The sequence below is a fragment of the Colossoma macropomum genome, unplaced genomic scaffold (genome assembly GCF_904425465.1).
Source record: "Colossoma macropomum unplaced genomic scaffold, Colossoma_macropomum, whole genome shotgun sequence".
NCBI classification, from domain to species: Eukaryota; Metazoa; Chordata; class Actinopteri; order Characiformes; family Serrasalmidae; genus Colossoma; species Colossoma macropomum.
This window is the reverse complement of record NW_023494799.1, coordinates 30301971-30325891: the sequence shown is the minus strand read 5'-3', so window position 1 is coordinate 30325891 and position 23921 is coordinate 30301971.

Here is a 23921-nt window from a genome sequence, read left to right as displayed (position 1 = left end):
ACCCACTCAGACACGGGGAGAACATGCAAACTACACACAGAAATGACCCTGGTCGCCCGGCCGGGAATCGAACCCAGGCCATTCCAAATAGAAGAACTGATATGTGGAACGCATCTCTTTCATACATGAAAATTACAGACCCCCTAAATGTACTCTAAATATACAATATCAAAATTCTATCAAATTTGTAAATGGGTTTTTTGGAACAGGTCAAATGCAGATAGAACCTTCTAATCCTAAGAATTCACTTTCTGCTAGGAATTATAAGGTTCCATCTGGCAACATATGAAAAGCAGCAACAGTTTACTCATAATTTACTTTAAAACATAAAATTAGAGTAACAGAGTGTCTATCAGAACGTTAAATCTAAGGCTTTCTATGGCATTTTTATGCAATTTATTTGCATTATTTATTTATTTCTTTTTAGGACTTTTATTTCTTGTTTTCAGACAAATCATCTTTTTCTTATTAAAAAAAGCATTGACTGATAGATCAAGTATAAAGGTCAGTGCTATTTGTCCGGTGCAGAGGTCAGTTTTAGGTAGAAACTATTAGTTTAAGTTATCTTTATGTTAGACAGCAACCAGCTACTGTAATAAACTGCCCCAGCAAGTAAGTGTAGCAGTATCAGAATGACTCTAATGCACCAAAATGTCTTATTTTGGGAGAAAGAAGAAAAAATTGACTAATAAATGAAATTAATGCTTATTTTGTAATTAAGACCCCATCAATCCAAATGTATACTATATAATTACCTCTAAGGCTTAATATTTATAAAATTTAAGACAAGAAAACGTTTTGACAAACTACAAGAAGACAGGCTCTTTCAGCAACGTTTTCAGTTGCAGTGCAGCTACATGACCAGTCCGATTGAGTATCTGTATTCACTGGAACAAAAAGCCTGACCCGCAGTGGCCATGCAACTTACAGCACAAAGGATCTGCTGCTAAAGTCTTGGTTCAGATACCACAGGGAACCTTAAGAGGTCTTGTGGAGTCCATGCTTTGGTGGGTCAGAGTTGTTTTGGTGCCACACAAAGCATACAGCACATGAGACATGGTTATAATGTTTTGGCTGTGTGTAATACATTATACTTAGATCAAAATGATCAGTAACACTCTTCTCTCACTCGCTGACAAACTTTACACACACACACACACACACATATATATATACATACATATATATATATATATGTATATATATATAAATATGTAAGGTTTCTACAAACGTTTTTACCACACTCAATTCTTGTATTTATTTAGTTTTAATCATTTTTAGCAGTGTAATTAAATCATCCTGATGCACCTCCTGCATCCCTGTAAATATACACATACTGGTGACTAAATACAGAACACAGTACTAAACAGTTCATTTGGATTGTGAATAAGATATTGAACAAGTGTTTATCTTCAACAAGCACAAGTTAGATCTTTGATAAAAAATCGAATGTATCTAATTGCATATTAATAAGTCATAATTAAGTAATACATTAAGTTCCACATTAAAAGCATTCAGCACAAATACAGTCAAGTGAATTCTAGGTATTTTTCTCTGGGTATTTTGCTGTCCAAAGAAAAACGAGTATCTCGAAAATAGTAACTTCACAGGAGAAGGTAAAAACATTCTTACCTTTCGATGTAAATTAATGTATTTTAAGCATTTTGTATGTATTTTTTTAAGCATTTCTGGTTAAATCGTCATTAAAATTTTCCCAGAATGTGAAAAGCAGTTGCCGTGATCAAATGAATTAGAAAAGTAATGGAGATTTTTTTTCTTTCTTTTTTCTTTGGACAGCAACGATGTATATAAATATATGAAAAATATATATATAAAATAAGGGATTTATATAATAAACAAAGGAGAGTAATAATATTATTTTCTTTTCAGGAGTCCCTGAATTACAGAAGCCCAAAAGAAAAGAAAGGCCCAATTCCTAGTCTCACCAGTAGATGGCAGAAGATGCTCATTAAACCACTGCTCCACATCTTTGTTCTTATTCTTCTGCATCTTATTCTGGTGCATTTGAACTTTCCAAACCTGAAAATGACAGACAGAAGGGAAAGTATAAACAGAGAGCTTATAAGCCTACATACAGTAAATGGAATGCTATTTTGTTAAAATGAAGGACCTACTGCACAGCAACTTCCCACAGTCACCACTAGGGGGATCCTTTAGACCGCGAGCTGCACAAACACAAAGAGAACCTAAAGAGCACCGGGGTCCTTGTGGAAGAGCCGTGGCCTTCTCCTCCTCTTCCATCGCCAGCTATCTCCAACGGTTGCTATGGTGACTGCTCTAGGTCCAGGCCACCAGTATCCCCCGATGACCCCTAAAGTAACCTTTGACCTACGAGGCTATGGCCAGAGATGAGAGGTCAGGAGTGACCAGAGGGCAACGAGAGCCGTTTCGTGATTGGCTGTCTAAGCAGCCCACGTATCCTCAGCTGGAGGATGAAGTATAGGCTATTCTATAGATGTGCAGCTGGATAAACAGCTAGATAAGGCATTGCATTCTTTACTGTAGATCACATTACAGCAGAAAACCACAGCAGTAGATCAATTTGTTTAACACATGTGCCTTCAAATATAATATTACTATATTATATCAGATGTGTATGCCAACAGTCAGTGCTATACAGGAACTGAACCTAACGGATGCTCTTAAAAAGGTGCCAAAAAGGGTTGGAGTGAGAACCACTTTTAGTTCCCTAAAGAACCTTTCAATGGACGTTTTTTAAGTTTTCTTTAGGGAAATGAGTTGTGTGAGTTCACAGTTTAAGTTCACGTTTGTGTAAAGGTTCTCCACCAATTGACTGTTTGCAAAATTATGATTGTCAAGCCTCTCAGCCAATCATAATCGTCTGTGAACGTTCCTCCCTCCGCCAAGCGAAGGAAGAACTTCAACTCGAAACAAACCTGCAGTGAGAGTGGAGATAAAATAATTATTATACTAACTATACTGATTATTATATTAATAATTATTATACTAACATGTTGGAAAGATATTGTTGAGGGAAGTATAATGTCTGCCACACGCACCCTGATCATCTGGACGATGGTTTTGTGTTACTCCTGAGGCTGAGAAAGATTTTGGATTAACCTCTTTGGAAGACCACATTCACAGCTCACCAGCAAAACTATTAACAGACAGGCTGATGCCGACTATAAGGTGAGCTAAATCTTATCTAGGTTACTGCTAAAAGTCATTTTAATGTCAGGTCTAACGATAAATAACGTTACAGGAAACGTTACAGTTTTACTAACTGGCTCCTGTTTTAGCTTTAGCATTAGCTCATCTGAAGGGGTAGCGTTAGTTTAAGTCGGTGTTTTTGCCCTGCAGTGTGAACAAAGACACATATGTGTAAGTCTTAAAGACACAGTAACAAAAACAGACCTTTTTTTTTGTCAAATTCACCAAATATTTCCCAGTTCCGACGGGGAAACGGGGAAAATTAAAACAGAAGCTGACAAATAAAAAGCTGAGTTTAAAGGCATGAAAATGGATGAGGAGCTTGATCTGTTTCTGCTTGACAGATGGGTAACTAATATTACCGTATTTTTGCTGTTTCACAGAACCATTAGGTCAGTATGGATTTGTTCTATTTGCTAGCTAATGTTTGTGGTAGCTGGTTAGCTTCACAGCAGCGACTGAAGTGACAGTTTGTGAGCCCACAGCCTAGCTAACATTAGGCCCGTACAGCGTTTGTAAGGTGTTTTGTCACGACGATCTAAAATTAAGTTTGCTAGTGTGTTGTTCGCCTTGGCTGTTCATGAATTTGGGGGAAGGAGCTTCTGAAGCAGGGAGTATTTGCAGAGAGCTTGTAGAGAGGAGGAGTACCACTCTGTGATGTCTTCCTGGTTTCTCAAACGCTAGAGGACGCTCCCAAGGGAGTCTAAAATGAGTGGGTTATAATGGAGCATTTGAGCAAAATCATAGTTTATAAATGCTTAAACATTTTTAATAGCATAAAACATTTTAAGAGCTTTTAAATTTGAGTTATAGGAGTTTGAAATTGTGCCTCATGTAGGTCCCTGAGGTCAGTGATCGCGAACAGCCAATGAGCTTCTCCGCTTGGCAACCAATCAGCGCTCAGTAGCAGTAATGGTCCTGCTGTCCAAAACTCCAAACTACCATTTGCTGTAGAAAAAAGGAAACATACAGGTGAGTTTTCTTTGCTTTTGTAGCGAAATATACATCCTTATACTTTCTAAAACTAAGGAAAGTTCTGGGCAAGTGATTAGAAACTATTTTAACTTTTCGTTTTTGAGCTCCGTTCACTCCCATTCATTGAGGACTCACTCATGGTGTTTTGCTTTCATGTTTTTACTATAACGGGAGAAATAGGAAGAGGCCAGGCTCCTAATAAACTGACTCTGGTATTTATTTTGCTGTTGAGTTCAGACATCTACAGGCTTTTTCCAAAATCGCTGACTCTACTTTTAAATGATGTACATGATAAATAGATAAAGAGAGGTCGGAAAAAGTAAACTTATAGATGTTTTTGGTACTTAGAACCTCACAAATGTAATAAGTGAACCTCAGAGAAAAAATAAAATGTAAGAAAATGTAAGATATGGGCCCTTTCTGACAAAACAGAGACGTCCTACTGTGTGTTTTCTCTGTGTGGGGTGAAAGAAAGATACACATTGGTTGTCTTTACTGCAGTTTGCCTTTGCCCCTTTCTCCTTCACCCAGCACTCATCCTAAGGATGTAATGGAGGACGCTTACATTCAATGACAGTAATCTGCAGCTGTGTTGCCCCCTCACACTGAAAGCACCCACTGCATGTCGCCCTGCATAATAGCATCCCGCTAAATGGCGGAGGCCTAATGCAAAATGTGATGGTCACATGACCAGAGTCCCCCGCACCCACCTAATCCATCCTTTAGCTGATGGCCTGTCAATATTGATTTATGAAGGTAATGGCTGTGGGCTGATAAAAGGTACGTGAGGATGATGGCGAGGAGAGCAGAGGTGAAGGTGGACATGGTGCTCTTTCAAAATGGTAGAAGATCGAAGGATGGAGTCATGTAGTGTGCTGTAAAAAAGAGAAAGTGCTGCTGGGAAATGAAACGTTTGTGTACAAGACAAAATGATGAAATTGTGCTGCTCTGGACGATCATGTTGTGGTTACTGATAAAGCCATGATGTATTCTTTATGGAATTCTCTTTAATAAATTATAAGCAACATACCTCAATAAATTCCAAACTCCGAAGCAAACTTATACTACACTGTTAAACGTTAACCTGAAAAGGTATGTAGCCTGGCTGCCTTGAAGGAATGCTTCACTGAGAAATCAAATTTCCCCTTACACCAAATGTAATAGCTCAGCCAAGATGCTTCAGATGATTGAAGTTTGATCTTCGTTTTACACTGGAACTGGAGCTACGAGTCTGACATTGTAAACTGTGGGTGTAAACTGTAATTCTGTGGGTGATACAGATTTCCATTACTTGTTAACTGAGTGATTCCACAAATGGTGGAATCGTTTGTATCCCACTGCAGTTACTTTTACAAATGAAAATTAAAGGTCCAAGACATTTTAAGCATAGGTGATGTCCTTCACAACAGCCTATGTGCATATTTCAAATAATATCTACTTCAGAATTTTGCTTGTCCGAGCCCAATAAATGCTCTACCGTGAAATATAATCTTTAAAATATTAAATATTAAAAACCTTAGATAATGTGCATTAATATGTGAAACCATTTAACACTTTAAACATCCTTTTTCATGAGTTGCTTAGATCTAAGAAAATGCACATTTGTTGAATTCAACATCATTCACTCAACCCTGGTCTGGAATATTCTCCAGATCTCATATTTGAGGAATTAGCATTATCCAACTTTCATGAAGATCATGGGATCATTTCTATATTTTCAGTGATATTGTGATTATGACTGACTCTTTGAAAGTCAACCGTGTTACTCAAATTATAGATTTAAAGTAAATAATTTCTTTTATGTCTTTAATGTGCTTGTGCCATTACCATAATGCTAGTTGACCACATATTGCAGGGGTGCAGGAGCTCACCTGATCAGTTATTTGAAGCCTGACCAATTCATTAAACAAGTAGAACCAAGTGCGCTCCTGATTGTTTGGAATGAACATCTGTAGCCACACCGGCCCTTTGTGGGTAAGCTTGAAAAGTGTTCAGTTTTTAAGAGTTACAAGGGCTAAATGGCAGCCTAAATGTAGAATCTACATTAGTCTTGTTTCTCCAGCGTAAAAATAAAAAGCATCAAACAACAAATGTCTTCGCCGATTTACAGCATTTGGTGTTAAGGGGCAAAAACTGCACATTTGATTTCTTGAACCATTCCTTTAAAATTTTGCAAGGTTGTTTCTGAACACTGGGCCCTAAACGACAACCTACTTGAGAGGCCCCAAACCCACCCAGCCCAATTCATATTCTTTTAGAACAAGAATTGCTACTTAATTATTCTTGATACAGAAACAATATAAAAAAATGAGTCCCTGCACTTTTTGACAAATAATACAAAATCAATTTGAAAATATACATATTTGGCATCCCCTGATGGCTCGGGGGTCCTAAGTGACAGCTAATACCACTAATGGCAAAAGCAGCCTAGAGATTTTAAATTCATTTAACCTTTAATAGTTAACAGACAATAATCTATGTTTAATTCTGTCAACTTATTATTTGAATCTACATTTTCTTTTACCTTTTTGTTTAAGTTAAAAGATCAAATTATTATTTTACTATTGTGAACGTCATGTATGTGAACGGTACAGTACATTAATTGGTTATATTTGATATATTGTACTAGTCAAAAACACATACAGTGTATATCTAACAAAAACAACTGAAATACTGATTTAAAAAAGTATATGATCCTGCAGTCAGTATATTTGTGGCTCAGTCAGAACTGAAAATATCAAGAGAGTGATTTTTGTCTTTAAAACTAGCATTGCAAGATGTTTAGTGCAGACAGTTTGAGAACTGACAAAATTTCAAGTTTAAAGAACCTCCAGATAATGTAAAAGTTCTATACCATTTAAAGGTTTCTCCAAGAAATGAAGATCCATTTAGAAAGCAATGTTTCTGTTTAGAATCATGAGTTTTATATAGAACCATTTCATGTTTAACTGGTGCTTTGCATGGTGAAGTGGCACCAAAAAACACCAAAAAGGGTTCCTCTACTATTACAATAATGTCATCGTAACAATAGCAGATCCATTTTTGGTGCTATATAAAACCATTTTCAAAAAGATTACACATAGAACCATATACTTTAGATACAAAAGGCTTTCCCTCGCTGCTTATTGTTGGAAAACCCTGAAATTAAAGTGAAGCCTGACCGTTTAACCTTGTCACACGTCTTTTTAACCTTCCCACACTTCTGTAACACACTTCTCCAGAAGACGCGTCCTTCACGAGGAAGCTAACGACCTAGCTATTCCCACTGCCATGGCAAGATATCCCTAAAGTCCTCTAAAAGGGGTTTTAACAGGACCCTCGACACAGTGACCTTTCACCTGCCAGAACTGACCCTAAGGTCCTGACCCTACTGCCATCCCCTCACTCTCCATGTCACACCAGCCCCCATTTCCGCTGCCTTGTTTACTCCTCCATACTGGATATTTGCATGGTCATCTATCCATCCATAATATTAGGTTTGGATCAGGAAAAATATATACAGAAACATTATAATACCTGTGCACTGAAATTTGCAGAAACAATTGCTCCGTAGATGATGTGTTAATTTCTTTTTGCTTAGAAAATCAACAGAACATGTAATTTGACTGAGGGTCTTCACACTTTTGCATATAACTGTATTTGCATATGTGGACAGAGAACCTGACAAAGTGAAGCAAAATTCACGTAACCAGTATTAAAGTAGTTTCAAATTTAGTGCGGAAGTATTGAAGTGTTTCGGTATATATTGATTTTTCCTGATCCAAACAGAATATTATGGATGGATAGATGACTATGCACAAGTCCAATATGAAAGAGTAAACACAGCAGCAGAATTGGGGGGCTGGTGTGACATGGAGAGTAAGGGGATGGCAGTAGGGTCAGGACCTTAGGGTCAGTTCTTAACCCAGCAATAATGAACAACTTGGTAGACCAAAAAAAAAATTACAGTATTGAATGAGTACTTTTAATCATGAAGAAAACCTGTTCAACGGATTGAGAGCACTTGTTCAGTATGTAGGCACAGATGCGAAAGACTATGGCCCAATCCCATTTCACCCTTTGCCCCTACCACATAGCCCTACCCTTCTGTTTTGTGCGTTCATGCCTAGGGGTAGGGTGTCTGATTTTGAATCATGAAAACTTATATTTAGCAGCAGAATTATATGGGACTCTTGTGGTGGTAGCGTTGGCTTTCCTGCTGAATATGAGTGAAGTGCCAACAAAATTAACAGTAAACTCTGAATTCTTGGTGGTTTCATTTGATAATTCTATTAATTTTTGAATTCTAAATAATTATATCTACTACTAAATCAGAAGTGAATCCAGGAAGACTTATTTAAGCAACTAAATTAGAGTAATAGCTATATTAGGTATAGCTAAATTATAGCCATTTCCACTCAATGTGCACCGTTCAGGCTGCGTCAGGTTTTCGTGTGAATGGTTCCTCTTAAATGCAGTGCTTTGCTTTTAACTTCATAAGCATCAGTCTAAACTGATATATAGCTTGTGTTGGGTAACCAGTCACAGTGTCTGGTGTGTAAAGCAAATCTACATCCGCAAAACGATTGTGATAAACTGTAGATTTGTAAACGGCTGTATAAAGCTGTCTCATGGGGCAATAGTTTGAGACCCCTGATTTCAAGGTTATTTAGGGAAGCGCTCCAAATAACCTGTTTGGCTCCCCTTGGCACTTTTATTTGTAGGAGTGTAACTCAGAATAAAATGTGATCTGTTAGATATGAAAATGTATAGTAAAAAAATGACTTTGGACTGAAGACTTTGGAGATCATTGTCTAGTGAAATACAGTTTTTGGTAGAATATTCAGACATGTTTTTTCTTTTCATTTTCCTGACCAACTCAAATTCTTGATTTTAAAGACAGACACTGCTCCACTGTACCTGTTGATGTCGGGTGGCTGTGCAGGCTGGGAATCTGCCGGGAGCTCTAGCTCTGAGCTGCTAGAAGGAAAGTGGGATTGGGGTTAAGAGGTGTCAGGACCCTGAAAGGCCTTGAGAATGTAAGGACTCTCCAAACACAGCACTCCACAGCACGTCTGATTAGCTGCAGTCATTTACACTAAACACTGCCATTTACTCACACGCTCACTTGACAAAACCGCACCAGGAAGCTTCTTCACACACCTCTTAAGCCTCTCACTGACACACTTCACAGAAACGCCATTCTCACACACCCACAGGCACACACACTCCACTTTTTCTCAGAGGAGGCAGCAACACCACAGGCTGGCCTGTTAACACCATGAAGCTGTTTCACCATAACACGAGAGGTGTGAGATTGAAAGTGTCCTCTAGTTGGTAAGGTTATATGGAGCTAAGTGCGGAGCTTACTCCAGTTGCAGAAGTTTGATTCCCCACACTAAATTAAAGTGGTCATGGACAGGTGTTTGGTCAACAGATTTGATCCCCATCTCATTGGTCCAGATATAACTGTAGTCAAATTGATGATGAAAAAATGTTAGTAAAAAGGATATGATGTGCATTTTTGTATCTACAAGAATCTATTCAAAGTATTTTAGAATGATATAAATACTATTTTAAACAAGATTATCAATTTTACCACCAAGAAATTGTCAGGTGGCAAAATATTTTGAAGTGATTTAGCACTACTGAAAATGTGTGTGAACTAGTCTTTGTACATGGATACCCAAGTCTTTGTCTATGAACTCAAAGTTTGATATACAACATCATTAAATTAATAATTTATAATAAATAAATAAATAAACAATATTATAATAAAATTACACATCTTTATTGTTTTCCAGTGATCCTACCACCTGACCCAGCCTAACCATGACTAAAAATGACTTATAGTAAAAGGGCTACTGACCTTGGCATTGCTTGGGGTCTTCTTTATGGTGCAATACCCTGCCCACTCATAATCTTTCATAATAAAAATTCTTTGTTGTCAGACTTTACAGACAAATGTTTTTCAATAAGTTGAATACTTTTAAATGTGCCCTATTTTTAAACATAAAATCATGCCAAACTATTTAATTTAGAATTTTGTTTTTGACTAAGTTGTCTTAAGTTGTTTACCTAATCTACGTATATGGTTGGATGGTCACCCCACCTGACATTTTTATACTTTAGGTAGGCATAAACACCTAAAATGAAATGTATAGAAGAGATGTTGGAGAATAATGTTAATATATGTCACGTATTTATTTAACTATTTAATAGGAAAATAATAGACACAAAAAATGCATATTATGTCATTGACCTAAATTCAGAAAATATGATGTTTGATATGATCACACTGTAAAATATAGACATATTTTGTTGTGAAATGTATGGTTAATGTGATAAGAAACAGTTTAACTGGGTTTTTCAAGACAAATTAATTCTGTTATTTAAATGGAATAAAGCAATGTATTAGTTCAAATGAACAACTGCAATATTTCTCTGCTCTGTTCCATTTTTATTGTAGGTGCAGAAGTAATTGCTGTTGAAAACCAGTGGCACTCTAAGATGCATGTATATCAACATACTGTAGGGATCACCATCTCACCTTGCAGGTAGTTGGCCTGTCCACATCATGCCAACCTTTTTGTCTTGCCATTGCTACATTTAACATAGTTCCCAAAAAGTATGAAGGTGTAGTTTGTGATTTCTTGCTCCAGCTTCGGTATCATATCTACAGTGAGTAAGCATTATAGACCCATACATGCAAAGCCACTATCTTGTTGAAGACGCAATAAACAATCTCTAACAACTCTAATAATCCTGTTGTAAATGGCAAGACGGCATACAGGAAGAAAAGTCATATTTCCGGGATTGATAGGCAAGTGATGAATGACTAAGTAGACAAACTGATAGGTTTCTGGATGGTGAGCCCAAAGCTTAAGAAGCTAGGCCCAATGTTAACCTACAGTACTGTGCAAATGTCAGAGACGACCCTTCATTTATTTAATTTCCAGTCAAAACAGCCAGTAAGTATGAGTTATTAATTTTTCAGAGTCAGGAATAAAAGCAGAAAGCATATATATTGTGTGCCCACTCTTAGCCTTTAAAGGGCTTCTGTTATTTTCAGTACACTTGCTTTCAGTTTTTCAAAGAAATCTGCAGGGATATGTTTCTACCCCTCCAAAGTTGAGTCTTAGAAGTTGGTTGCATTTTCTGCTTCTCACAAAGTAATCCCAAGTTTCCCATCTAAGTAATCCCAAACAGATTCAGTTGAGGTCTGGACTCTGGGCTGGTCAGTCCATTGTTCTGAGAACACCAACTTCTTTGCTTGATTTGCACGTTTTCTTCTTTTCATCTAATTTCTTTTCTTAGTAAGAACTTCTTGACAGCTACACATCCTTTCAGACCCATAGCGCTGAGTTGTCTTCTCAGAGTGGAAGGACTGACAAAAAACACCTGTGGATCTGAATCTGAAGCAAAAGTTGAGCTTGATATTTTTTTTCTTCTCTTAGATGTAAGATTTATGTTCTGTTTATCTGATGGTGGCAATTTTGGTGGTCTACCAGGGTTGCATGGTTGTCAGGAGTCTCATTTTCTCTTTATTTTTAAATGATTTTTTTAAATTCAGTTACTTCAGTCACTTATTTTTCCTTGACTTTCCTCTTCCTTATGCAAGTGGACTATCTTACATCTAATCTCCTCAGAAATATCCCCTGAAAAATGAATAACTTGTATATAATAGTTGTTTTGACTGGATTTTAAATAAATGAAGGATGATCTCTGATTGTTGCACAGCATTGTATATCTCATCATCTGGACAGTGATGTTAATACGTGGGGCAGTGGATGAAGATAAAAGGAGGAAGGACAGCAGATAGTGTTGTTGGGGAGCAGACAACAATTCCCGATTTTCTCCCAGCCTCTCGCCTTCCTCCATGAAAACATTATTTTTATTAGCCAGTTTATTTGGTCAGACTGCAGCTCACCAAACCGCAAACACACACAGCAAGCTCTAATATGAATTTTTGAGCATGGAGACCGTCAAGTCCGGAAACATTAGGGAGATGCAACAAGGTGTCGTAAAGATAGATGGAGACAGCGAATGGGAGGATGAGGGGAGAGATGAGGGGAGTGCAGGAAGGGGGAGGGAGGGATAGGAGTGGTTGTACAGTACAATGGTGGCGTATTCTTCTGTTGCTCCGGGCACTGTGTGGAGATGGGTTGGGAAAGATAGGGCCAAACGATTTTTTAGTGCATTAACAGCCTGGCCGTGGAGGGCAATAACAAGGGCAAGATCTGCGCTAAAATGTTTGACATCCTGCACGGGGATCAATGCAAGGCCAGCTTTGCACATTAGAACATCATGCACACCTAGTTCCCAACATCCGACAGTGATACAGGGTTAGATAGCCCCAATATGTATCTTCAGCATCAGTTAGCACACTACGGTGGACAAACGTGGACAGACATCAGTTCCTGTTCAAATGCACATAGAAGCAATGCAATTGGAAGTAAACATTTATTTGGTCATCATGGAAAAGTACAGTGGTCTACCAGAGCCAGTGGAATATGAGGCCTACACTCTACAGTGGTTCCTAAATGGTTCTTGGCTTGGATGTAGCGTTTTAGAGTCTGAATTTAGGTAGTGCTTTTCATTTTAGCTACAAAATCTTTGCACGAGGGTATATGACACACTGAACAGATAAAACCGCTACCGTTTAGGTAAAAAATAACAACATAATTACAAAAATTGAGCTGCAGATGTATGCACGCCAATGATAAATCTATCAAGCTTGCATTCCCAATATTGTCTGGAATGCTTGTCCAGAGTTTAGGAGCTGTATGAGAAAATAATTTTCCACCAACTGAGCTGTAAGTAATCCTAGGAGTTTGCAGTAAGCCTACCTCAGCTGAGCGGTGGTCTGATTGAACTATAACGCTCCAGCCGATCAGTAAGATATGACGGAGCTAGGCTTAGCAAGACTGTAGTTGAGGCAGAACTTAACAGGAAGCCAGTGTAAACCAAACAAGACCACAGTAATACGCTAAAACTTTCTTCTCTTGGCTGCTGCATTATAAAGTTGTTGAAGCCTATTTAGAGATACAGCAGGGCAACCAGCCAGTAACATGTTATAGTCTAATCTACTAGTTAAGAAAGCAGTCACTTAGGCTTAGCTTGTGTCTTATTTTGAATATGCTTCTCAAGATATAACTGATATGGGACTAACATTCAGTGTAACACCGAGGTCTTTAACTGTAACTATTGGTTGCACTGAAAAACCATTAAAGTAAAAATAAAATCTACAAATTTATTTTAAGTGAGCTTAGAATCCAACAGCATTAATTCTGTAGAGGTTTTTTTAAAAGGGTTCTTCTCAATTACAAAAAGCTTTCTTTAAATCACATCCATTGAAAAATCCATTTTTGGGAAATCAAAAATGTTTGTTTGTTTATCTATGGTATTGCTCCAAAGAACCCTTTATTTCTAGGGTACTGGTGCAAAGTAAGCAGTTTTAACTAAAATATACACAAGAAAAGAACACATTCTGCACACTACAGAATCCATGGGAGAACCTGAAGCATTTACTGTGAAAATTCTTCATGCAATCTTCACCTCTTGCCTCAAATACAGGAGCACTAAGCTCTTGATTTCAAAGGATGTGAAAAAAAGTATGCAGGGCAGAGGTCACCAAACAGGTGAAATTTTCTTTATCTTGCATAAGCAGAACCAGTTTTCTGCATTACTGTCCTCTTTTATGAGGGGAAAATAAAGCGTCCAGTCACATCTGGCAGCATCATTTTGGGCACATGCAATGAGGAGGACAACAGCGCCTATTTTCAGCAGAGCATTTATCATCCTTTAAACCGAGGATTTCAAAAACCCCACATCTCACAATCAACCCCCACATCTCTCTCTCTCTCTCTCTCTTTCTCTCTCTCTCAATTCCCCTGACTCCCTCCAACGAGGATCAATAAGCTATTGATCAACTCTCTCCATTTCCATTCTATCCCAGTGACAAAAGAGCCTGGGATGCTTAGAGTAAAAGAATATGCTTTTTCGCTCATTTCGCAAATGCCTGCCTTTTGAAATTCACAGTATGCGTGAGGGGAGTGCTGAAAGTAGAGAACTGGAAACTGAAGATGTGATTCTTAAGCTGCTTTCTGTGAGTCTTCTCCTAACGCTCCCATACGCACACGGTAGACAACACAAACAATGCTACAGGCAAAATCAATATCAGGGGAAAGAAAGGGAATATTTTTAGCTTCTTATGATGTGAGCTTTTGGATGAGGACACATTTGTGGGAAAGAAAAAGCTGTATGAGATAAGCATGAAAAGAAGCGGCTTCAAGAAAATAGACGTCGAAAAAGGAAAACAACAGAGGGGGAGAGCGAGAGAGAGAGAGATGTGGACTTTTCAGCACTCAACACTCCAGCGTTTAATACTGGATGTTAACATATTGCTCTGTCTTTCACCATCTGACTCCCCAGCTCGGTGCAGTGCTGCACGTATGCGGATGCAGAACTCCATGCAATACTATTCAGGCACAATATCTCCCACTAATGAGATTCTGATTGACTCTCCCTGCCTCCACTGAGCCTCCACCACTGCCAGTTTACTCCAAGCCCACCTCTCATTTGCTGAGCAGATCCTTTTGATCCACTCATCCACCTCCTCATTGGCCGGAGGGGCTCAGTGGGAGGGAGGGATTGATTTATTTGTGGTATTAGCAGATCAATTAATCCCCATTGTGCGTGCCTGCACGGATAGAACGCAGTGTCTTATTGGCTACAGCTTCTTTAGATGAAAGCAGATAAGGAGCACAGTAATGTTTGAGATTATTACTAAGAACAGTAAAGTACACAGTGATATATTTGACCATATTCTCACAAAAATATAATATGACTAAAAAATTCCATGTATCATATTATTTTTTACAAACAGATTGCAGGTAGCAATTTGTGAACAGACAAGATGATTGATGCTTGATGGAAAGAGAGAGAAAGAGAGAGTGTGTATGGAATGAAGGGCCAAATGACAGCATGAAGACGGGGAGATGAATGGTTGTTGATGAATGGATGAGGTGAAGATGAATGGTTGGTAGAAAGAAAAAGGAATGGAGGAAGCATAGGACGAAGAGCAGCAGACTAGCCACTAGAAGAGAAGAAGATGAATGGTTGAGGAAGAGATACATGGTTGATGAAAAGAAAAACAGAGAGAAAATGTAATGGCGATCAGTAGACTAGCAATTAGTGTGAGCCTGAAGATGAGATGAATGGTTGATAAAAAGAAAGAAGAAAGAACGACAAACGGTAGACTAGTAAATTACAACAAAGTGTAAATGAAGATGAGAAGATGAATGGTGGATAAATGCTTGAAGAGAAGATGATTGCAACTAAGACTGAGCATGAAGATGAGTGGTACAGAAAGAAAGATGAAAATGGAATGAACAGTGGATGGGCAAACTGCAACAGCATGAGCAGGAAGATAAGAAGATGAATAGTGGATACATGGCAAAGGAGGAGATATAAATTAAGAAAGAAAGAAAGAAATGGAAATAAGTAAAAGAAGGAACAAAGAAAGAAATCGTGTAGTGAACAGTAGACGAACAAAATGCAGCTAACGGTCTGAGCATGAAGATGAGAAGATGAATGGAATAAGAAAAGAAAGTAAAAAGTAAAAAAAAAAAAGTAATGAACAGCAGAAAACCAGATTGTCCCTAACGGTGTAGCATGAAGATGAGAAGATGAATCGTTGATCGAAAAAAAGAAAAACACAAAGAAGAATGTAACAAAGAACAGTAGACTAGCGAATTGCAACAATGCGGGGATGAAAATGAGAAGATGAGAAGAAGAAGGTGGATGAAAAGGAAGAAATGGAAACAAGTAAGAGAAGGAACAAAGAAAGGAATGGTGCACTGAACAGTAGATGAACAAATTGCAACTAACAGTGCTAGCATGAAGGTGAGAAGATGAATGGTGGATGAAAAGAAAGAAATGGAAGTAAGAAAAGAAAGAAAAATGCACTGAACAGTAGATGAACAAATTGCAAGTAACAGTGTGAGCATGAAGATTAGAAGATGAATGGTTGCGCAGAAGATGAATGGTTGAGAAGATGAATGGTTGATGGAAAGAAGGGAGAAAGTAAGAAAGCGAGAGAGAATGGAAGGAAGAGGAGTAGGGTGTGCGTGTGTGTATGGGGAGGTGAGTGCTAATTCCTACTTTCAGTTTAAATAAAGATTGGCATTGGGTAAAAGCCATTAAGGGAGGAATCAGACAGGCCATGCTATGTAGGACAAGAGCTGACTGCAGGGAGGTGAGTGGGAGGATCAATAAGCAGTCGATTCACTCAACACTACTCTGGGCAGACGCACACTGCAGGGTATGTGTGTGTGTGTGTGTGCGTGTGTGGGTGGGTGTTGCTATATCAATAGGGGGGTGGGCATCTATTTGGGCTGGCTGGCGGAGTTTGAATCAGGTTGCGGGTTGCAAAATGCACAATTAGGAACTCCTCCGTCAATAGCTGCCGAGTTAAGGCTGTGTGAATATAGATGTAAACACAGAGGTTGGGGGGGCAGGGCAGGTGAGAGGCGCAGATGAATTCATTATTAGGGGTCAGGAGGGGCAGCTGGAGACAGGTGTGCAGGCGGCTTTTGGACTTGACTTCAAAGGAGCGTGTTGGTGAAGCAGCCGCAGTCACTTTTAGCTCTCCGCCGCCCTCCGTTCACACTCTCTCGCTCACTCTCTCTCCCTAACTCTCTCCAGAATTGATCGGCTGTGCCTCCTCAATCCATCTCTCCCTCAGTCTCCTAGCAACCGGTGCTTTATCGAGTGTGGAGGTTGATTTTTTTCTCCCCTTTCTTTCTCTCCAGGTCTAAACCTGAGTATTGAAGGCTGGACGTGTGCACACGTGCGCATGCACGCAAGCAGGCGCACACACACACACACACACACACAAGTGCAAGAAATGACCTACAGTGCAGAGGCATATTAACATGAATAAATGAGCATAATGTGCACAACATCATGCTGAATTTACATTATTCTGCATATATATTCTACCTATAAAGGCAATGAATGTATATATTTATATATACAGTATTTTCCAAAGTCAGAGACCACACTTTATTTATTTTTTTTCCACTCAAAACAGCCATTAAGTTAGTCCTCTCCAGATAACCGGAAAGTCAGGAGTGGAAAAAACAGGAGTTTCTAAAACTGGAGTTAAACAAAATGATTAAAAGTTATAGTGAAAATGGGACTCCTAACAACCACCTGCAAAACCTGGTAGACCACCAAAACTGTCCCCATCAGGACAACAGTACTTCAGTGCTTTCATCCCACTCTTGCTTCAGATCTGAAATATACACGAGTGTTTCTGTCCATCCTTCCACTGTGAGACGACAGCTCAACACTATGAGTCTGAAAGGATGTGTAGCTGTCAAGAAGCGCATACTGAGAAAAGAGAACATTTGCGTATTGAAGAAGCTGATGATGTTCTTAGAACAATGGACTGACCACCCCAGAGTCCAGATTATGAGGAGCAGAGAATGCAACCAACTTCTAAGACTGAACTTTGGAGGTGTGGAAAAACATCCCTGCAGATTTCTTTGAAAAACTGAAAGCAAGTCTGCTGAAAAGAATGTAAGCTGTAAAAAAGGCAAAAAGTGGACACACTGAATACTGTTGTATTTAGTTGAGGCTTCTGTAATTTACTCTTAAATGCATGCTTTCTGTTTTTTTCTCCTGAGAAATAAATAATGTTTTTAATAAATGAAGGGTGGTCTCTACCTTTTGCACAGTACTGTAATCATATTGATGAATGGTGATGCTGAATTGATGAAGCAGTGAGGGATCTTTACAAACATCACTGTGTAAAATGTGAAACGCATCTTGACAATGAATGACGATGTGGTTGACTCATTAGACATTGACTTTTACTAAATTAGCTTCAAATGAAATATGGGAGTATGGATGTGGATATGTAATTATGTATATCATCAGAACATCTGAAGTCAGTTTTCCTGCTCTAAACCAGTTAGTTTAACCCCCTAAATCCCTTGAACCCTGTATGTGCCCAGACTTCATTTCCTAGTACATATACTACATAATAGCTTTATAGCAGTTAGCGAATAATACATATCAATACATCCTGGTTAGGGATGGACGATGATATTGGAATCATATCGGTCTCTGTAGATAATTGCTGCTGTAAAAATCAATGTTACATTTCTCTTTAATGCTAACCTGGGAAGATTTTTATATGTTATAAATGTATATGTATCAGCATTGATATCTACATAAAAATATTGAATAGCAGCATTAGCCCACAATGTCCATATTATCACATCCTTAGACATTAATAAATGATACTACCAGAAGTTCATAGGGTTAAACTGATGTACTTGATTGTGATCAACAGTAATAATTACACAAGGAGGTGCTGCCATAAGTGTCATCACTTGTTAGCGACGTATCATTCAAAGCCTCTTTTATACTTTTTACTGATTTATATTGTTACTCACCATTATAATTTGATGATACCATAATTTGAGACTTCAGAAAGTTTTAACATACAGTCATAATACTCAAGTAAAGTCGACAGAAGGTCAGAGTGGACGGCAGTGGAGTGGGAGTTGGAGAGGGCAGAAGTGTAAAAGCAGCAGTTACATGGTCACTGTAATGTCCAGTCTAGCACAGAAATACACTACTCACTCACAGTCCTGCTGAACTCATTGATCCGATCAGAGAAGTGGCTTTGGGACCCAAAGCAGCCCAAATGGACTCAGCAGTGCGGACTCTGGTACTGCAGCATGCAGCTCCAGACTCTCTGAACAAATGTTCTGGAAGCGAAATCAAACAGAAACGCACAAAAAAGCCCACCTGACAAGGCGCGCGTGCTTTAATTAAAGACGATACAGAAATGTGGATGAAGGAAAAGTTTCTACACGTTACATTCATCGTTTTTACATGAAATCGGGGAAATCGGACTTCCCAGCCTGCAATAATCAAAGTGATCGATCGCGGGGAAATGACGGAGCGCGTGATCCATTATTCACCCTCAGAAAGAAATGACATTTTCTGGATTCTAAAATTTTGAAATTAATGTCTGTGAGAGCAGCTCTGAAAAACAGGGGGTCGATCCTGACGCACGAGGGAGAACTGGACAGAAGGAAAAATGAGGCTTCAGTGTTTTGTTTTGTTTTTTTTTTTCACAAATTTTACGCAGAAATAATTTTAAAAATCGCTTTTCCACTAGAATAATAGAATTAATTCACAAATGAATCTGTACGTATATTCGATTAAACTCTATACATTATAAACCTAAAACTAATATTTTAGGGGGTCTCACAGTGTAACAGCATCAGTAAACAATGCAGGCTGTGCTGGACTTGTAATTAAAAAAATTATCATTCACGCCTTCGATCAATACAGCCAATTGATTATCGATAATTCAGAGGGAAATAAGCCATGCAGGACACAATTGGGCATGCGTATATATATATATATATATATATATATATATATATATATATATATATATATATAGTACCATTACAATTATATTTTTGTATTTTTTAAGTTGTTGATTGACTCTATAAGCTTGTCTCCATGCGTTTTTATTTTATTGTTCTGTTTCAATAACATTGTTCCTCGTGTTGATTGAAAGCCTAAAATTGTCGCTGAAATTTCTGCCTTTTTCTAATCGATCAGAATGCAGATCTATCGATCAGGCTTGAAGGGCCGTAGATCTTCTTAACATACACAGGTCTCTATCACACACACACACACCTGCTCTCCTTCACTGCTGAAAGAAAACCAGCTCCCTGCTTATTTATTAATATTAGGATTATTACAGTAACGTCATAAACAGCGCCGCGTGAAATTATTGAATTTATTATGAATTTATTCACAACAGAGGAACGAATTACTCATGTATATCTATTATTAAGGGCTGTGATCAAAGCCAAATCTTCATGAACATCTTCACTGAGCTGTTAGTTATTTACAGTAGTGAGGAGAAAGGCTGCTAATGGGCCACGATTCTTCATTTTAATAAGATGAAGACGAAACTACTGTCTCATTTCTCATCTTCTTTTCGTGCGCGCGCTTGATCGAAATAATTCAAGCTTACTTTTTTTTCTAGAGCCCATCACCTGAAATCTGCGATCTGAACTGAAAATCTGACATCTAAATCTGAAATGAAGTGCAGTTTGAAAGGTGAATAACAGTTGTAAATGGTTGATGTGCAGCAGAACTGAACAGAAATTATAAGCACCAAGAAATATGCATCCCCCCGCAACAGTAATGCGTGTTAAAGATGACCAGCTTTGATCTGCCGTCTGTCAGAAAGTGCTCCGTTTATTTTCAGTTGCTCATCATTTTGCAGAAAGTTTGCAGATCTCTATGTTGTGGAGAGAGACTGAGGCCTACATTCTCACATAAAGCCTTCATTTGCTTTAAACCCCCACTGCAGATTATCTGAAGGCAAATTAAGTCAGAATGTGTCCTGTTAATGTTATGTATTTAACTGTATTGTCCAGCGCTGAAATCCTTAATTTCTCCGCTCTGTAAATGTGTGTAGGTGCTCGTGCTCGTGCCTCATCAGTAGATTGCATCCTTAACTATCTTGTTCTGAACAAAATTTTAAATTAAAATGTACACAATAAATCATTATTTTTGTAAGATTAATGCACATATATTCACTTATGTATCTCTGGCGTCATTTATACCATTTTCATATTTTATTTCAGATTTTTCTGATTGCATTATTGTTGTTTTTTGTAGGTTTGATGGTTGAACTGAATTGGATTTAACGAATTAAATCATTTGTTTGCACCACAAATTGTTTCGTCTGTTTAAATACTCAAATGCCCGAGTTACCAAGTATGTAAGATTGATTATAAATAAATGTGCTTATTTATGATGTGTTCGAGCCTGATTTGCTCCCCTAATCGATTATGATTGCTTCCGATCTCGTCAGTCCTCTGTATGAATGTATAAAGAGGTCACGCGCTGTATGAGGAGCAGAAGTTTCTGTAGTTGATTTCTGTCGTTCTCCTTAAATGTGTGTGTGCTGTGGCGCTGTGCTAAGAGTTCAGTGGGCGCCATTAAACTCCGTTCAGTGATTCTGCAGCAAAGCATGATTTCGGTGAGTAGCGGATGACTAATCAATGCCATAATCAATGCTGCTTTTGTTCAGACATGTGGGCCAGAAGCGTGTGATTCCCTCTCTGAGGCAGGCTGCAGGCTGCAGGCCCAAACAGACTCCATACTGCAGCCCTAAGAACATGCAGATACAGTCAAACAGGCCTCAGCGGTGGGCCTGAACGGTGGGCCTGTGTTTAAGCTTACAGCAAAATGCAGGCCTGTTTAAAGTGACAATGGCTCAGACCTGAAACGTGAAGCAGTGCAGAGTTTGGCACAGTGTGTATTGTTTCGTTTGTGTTCGTCCGTTGTCGTTTAGTAACGCGCTGAAATCAATCAGTTTAATTAATAAGCAGTTTGTAATAGTTAACTGCTGTATCCGTGAACCGTGAATAACCGAAGAACTGAGAAAGTTTGAATGCAAAATATTTAATGGTTCTTTACTATGATAATAGTATTATACATTCTTTTAGAAATTAGTTCTTAGTTCTTTTAGAAAAATGAGAAACGGTTCTACATAGAACATTGCCTAAAGTACACACACACATACACACACACACACACACACACACACACACACACATATATATATATATATATATATATATATATATATATATATATATATATATATATATGCACACTCTATATAGCGTTCTTTGACTGGTAACAATCTATTGTTACAGTATAATGGAACCCATTTTTGTGCTGTAAAGAACTATTTTTAAAAGGTTCTTTAAAGAACCATATACAGCTATTTTTTCGTCATACATAGAACCATTTACGCATGCATTTAACCATAGAACCGTAAGTATACCATGAATGTGTGTGTGTGTCATATTATGATATATTTCTTCTAGGGTTCTTTAGGTGCTATTCAGAACCATTAACTTTCAAGGAACCATTTGAATGCATAAATGGGTATATATATATATATATATATATATATACATATATATATATATATATATATACGCACACACACACACACACACATATGTATATTAACGGAGAAAGAAAGAGAAGTTCTTGGAGTCACAATTCAGGTTTATCGTCGATATCATGATCAGGTGTCAGTGATAAAAGAAAAGATCTTTTAATTTAATTAAGACCTTTTAAAAGTAAAATAAATATGTGCAATAAATAAATAAATACATGAATTAATTCATTAAAGCATAATTTCTCCTCCTCTTTTGGTTGGTTTGTATCCTCCCAGCTATAATTAGGCCTCCTCTCATCTCTATCTTCATTCCTGCCGCAGCTCTGTTTTACACCGCTCTCCGTGTATTTATTGAATGATGAACAGTCCATTAATTGGCAAGATGAACTGCAACTGATGCACTAAGTTGGCGACAATAGAAATAAAGCTACAACAGAGACATGAGTAAACGCCGGAAAGAAGGAATAACGATCAGAAAGAAGGAAGAAACATAACTGAAGCCTGTAGAAAGACTGCTGTGATAGAATGCTGGAGTGGAAGAAGAAACTCCAGCAGAGAGGAAAAAACTCAGAGCTTTAACAGCGGTGAGCCTCGAACAGTGGAAAACTGCAGTAAAACTAATATCCAAGAGGAGCTCAACTCTGAGGGAGTTACGATAACACTTTTTGATCAGCTCCATTGAGTTTCTAATCTCTTTTTGGGTTTAATGTCTGTTCTTCTGGTTCAGCTGTTGGGCTGTTTTGCTGCTGAGCTCTCATTTTCGACCTGTAGCATTTTATTTCAGACCAAAAGGAGACGAACAGAGAAGAGGGCCGCCTAACAAACTTCAGTTCCTGTGCTGATAGTTGCTGGATTCCACTGCAGTTCTTCAGGGCTCTCAGGACTGGAGGAGATTTTTAAATCAGTCATTTTTTTAAAACACTTATTTTGCAGAGTCATTGCTGTAACAATACTATAACTGCAGCGTGGTTTCAGGCTTCCACCTCCGCTCTTCTCAGGCCTCCCATGTTTCCACACGCAGTTAGCTCTATGATGGGAAGGAGCTCGTGATTTCATATCGTTCAGAAGGAATTTGGCAAACATGTTGGGAAATCCGTCAATGTTTAACTCGTTTAGATATGAGATCCTGGCGCCAGCCTGAGCAGCTTTATCAGAGGACAGTCATGAACGCGCCCAAAGAGGAATCCCCAATAACACACCCCAATCAATCATAAACACTTATAACAAACCCCATTAATTAATGTACACCAATAACACACCCCAATCATTCATAAACACTTATAACAAACCCCATTAATTAATGTACACCAATAACACACCCCAGTAACTCATAAACAATTAAAACAAACCCCAATAATTAACACACACCAATAACTCACCCCAATAACTCATAAACAATTAAAACAAACCCCAATGATGAATACACACTAATAACACACTCCAAGAATTCATAAACACTTATAACAAACCCCAATAATTATTGCACACCAATAACACATCCCAAAAATTCATAAACACTTATACCACAATAATTCATAAACACTCATAATGCACACAAATCATTACTGCAAACACTGCAAAAATAAGAAATGTAAAAAAGCAGCTCAACCTAAAATTAAAAGATAATAGTCAGAAGTTCTCCTTTTTTCTGCGGCTCAGTTAGGTAAACAATATAGATTTTTTAAACCCATTTTCCCCACTAGCTGGGACTCCATTGCACAATCCCACCAGGCCCTTTCTCCTG